Source organism: Triticum dicoccoides, unplaced genomic scaffold, assembly GCF_002162155.2.
Source record: "Triticum dicoccoides isolate Atlit2015 ecotype Zavitan unplaced genomic scaffold, WEW_v2.0 scaffold154778, whole genome shotgun sequence".
Lineage (NCBI taxonomy): Eukaryota > Viridiplantae > Streptophyta > Magnoliopsida > Poales > Poaceae > Triticum > Triticum dicoccoides.
In genome coordinates this window covers 1-1911 of record NW_021210510.1, presented here as the reverse complement: position 1 = coordinate 1911, position 1911 = coordinate 1, and the positions used below count along the sequence as shown (strand labels likewise).

Sequence of the window (1911 nt, the reverse complement as noted above, 5' to 3'; positions counted from 1 at the left end):
ATATATTAATCCCGTTATATTATTTTTGACGTTTGCGATATGTTTAAGCTCGATGCTCATTGCTCGCGCGTCTTGGGGCGGCTTTGTGGCGCGAAGAGCGCTTTCTGAAAGGGGTGGAAAAAACTCGTGTTGCTGCGGTATGGAGGGAGGGGTGGAAACCGTGGAAAACTCGTCTCCGTGATTGAGCGGGAGAGTAAGTAGTATAGGACATTATCCATTGTTAGGGAACGGTTGTAATGGTAGTGAGAATGTAGAATCGTCTTTGGAGCGGACCTGGGAGTGGCAAGCATAAGGGACGAAGACGGGGAAACATGTCGGATGCGATCATACCAGCACTAAAGCACCGGATCCCATCAGAACTCCGAAGTTAAGCGTGCTTGGGCGAGAGTAGTACTAGGATGGGTGACCTCCTGGGAAGTCCTCATGTTGCATTCCTTTTATAATTATTTTTTGCGCCTTGTGACAAGCATATCGCACGTGCGCGATATATATTAATCCCGTTATATAATTTTTGACGTTTGCGATATGTTTAAGCTCGATGCTCATTGCTCGCGCGTCTTGGGGCGGCTTTGTGGCGCGAAGAGCGCTTTCTGAAAGGGGTGGAAAAAACTCGTGTTGCTGCGGTATGGAGGGAGGGGTGGAAACCGTGGAAAACTCGTCTCCGTGATTGAGCGGGAGAGTAAGTAGTATAGGACATTATCCATTGTTAGGGAACGGTTGTAATGGTAGTAAGAATGTAGAATCGTCTTTGGAGCGGACCTGGGAGTGGCAAGCATAAGGGATGAAGACGGGGAAACATGTCGGATGCGATCATACCAGCACTAAAGCACCGGATCCCATCAGAACTCCGAAGTTAAGTGTGCTTGGGTGAGAGTAGTACTAGGATGGGTGACCTCCTGGGAAGTCCTCGTGTTGCATTCCTTTTATAATTATTTTTTGCGCCTTGTGACAAACATATCGCACGTGCGCGATATATATTAATCCCGTTATATTATTTTTGACGTTTGCGATATGTTTAAGCTCGATGCTCATTGCTCGCGCGTCTTGGGGCGGCTTTGTTGCGCGAAGAGCGCTTTCTGAAAGGGGTGGAAAAAACTCGTGTTGCTGCGGTATGGAGGGAGGGGTGGAAACCGTGGAAAACTCGTCTCCGTGATTGAGCGGGAGAGTAAGTAGTATAGGACATTATCCATTGTTAGGGAACGGTTGTAATGGTAGTGAGAATGTAGAATCGTCTTTGGAGCGGACTTGGGAGTGGCAAGCATAAGGGACGAAGACGGGGAAACATGTCGGATGCGATCATACCAGCACTAAAGCACCGGATCCCATCAGAACTCCGAAGTTAAGCGTGCTTGGGCGAGAGTAGTACTAGGATGGGTGACCTCCTGGGAAGTCCTCGTGTTGCATTCCTTTTATAATTTTTTTTTGCGCCTTGTGCGCGATATATATTAATCCCGTTATATTATTTTTGACGTTTGCGATATGTTTAAGCTCGATGCTCATTGCTCGCGCGTCTTGGGGCGGCTTTGTGGCGCGAAGAGCGCTTTCTGAAAGGGGTGGAAAAAACTCGTGTTGCTGCGGTATGGAGGGAGGGGTGGAAACCGTGGAAAACTCGTCTCCGTGATTGAGCGGGAGAGTAAGTAGTATAGGACATTATCCATTGTTAGGGAACGGTTGTAATGGTAGTGAGAATGTAGAATCGTCTTTGGAGCGGACCTGGGAGTGGCAAGCATAAGGGACGAAGACGGGGAAACATGTCGGATGCGATCATACCAGCACTAAAGCACCGTATCCCATCAGAACTCCGAAGTTAAGCGTGCTTGGGCGAGAGTAGTACTAGGATGGGTGACCTCCTGGGAAGTCCTCGTGTTGCATTCCTTTTATAATTATTTTTTGCGCCTTGTGACAAACATA

At 48.1% G+C, this 1911-nt stretch overlaps 4 non-coding genes across 4 annotated transcripts; all 4 read left to right on the top strand.

Moving 5' to 3' along the window:
- The first annotated feature begins 316 nt into the window (after window positions 1–316).
- LOC119344134 lies at window positions 317–435 on the top strand. Its single transcript, XR_005166475.1, has one exon. It is a non-coding gene; the product is annotated as a 5S ribosomal RNA (ribosomal RNA).
- Window positions 436–802: 367 nt separating this feature from the next.
- On the top strand, window positions 803–921 carry LOC119344133. The gene has a single exon (XR_005166474.1). It is a non-coding gene; the product is annotated as a 5S ribosomal RNA (ribosomal RNA).
- Window positions 922–1288: 367 nt separating this feature from the next.
- Window positions 1289–1407, top strand: LOC119344128. Its single transcript, XR_005166470.1, has one exon. It is a non-coding gene; the product is annotated as a 5S ribosomal RNA (ribosomal RNA).
- Window positions 1408–1756: 349 nt separating this feature from the next.
- On the top strand, window positions 1757–1875 carry LOC119344136. The gene has a single exon (XR_005166477.1). It is a non-coding gene; the product is annotated as a 5S ribosomal RNA (ribosomal RNA).
- The last annotated feature ends 36 nt before the right edge of the window (window positions 1876–1911 follow it).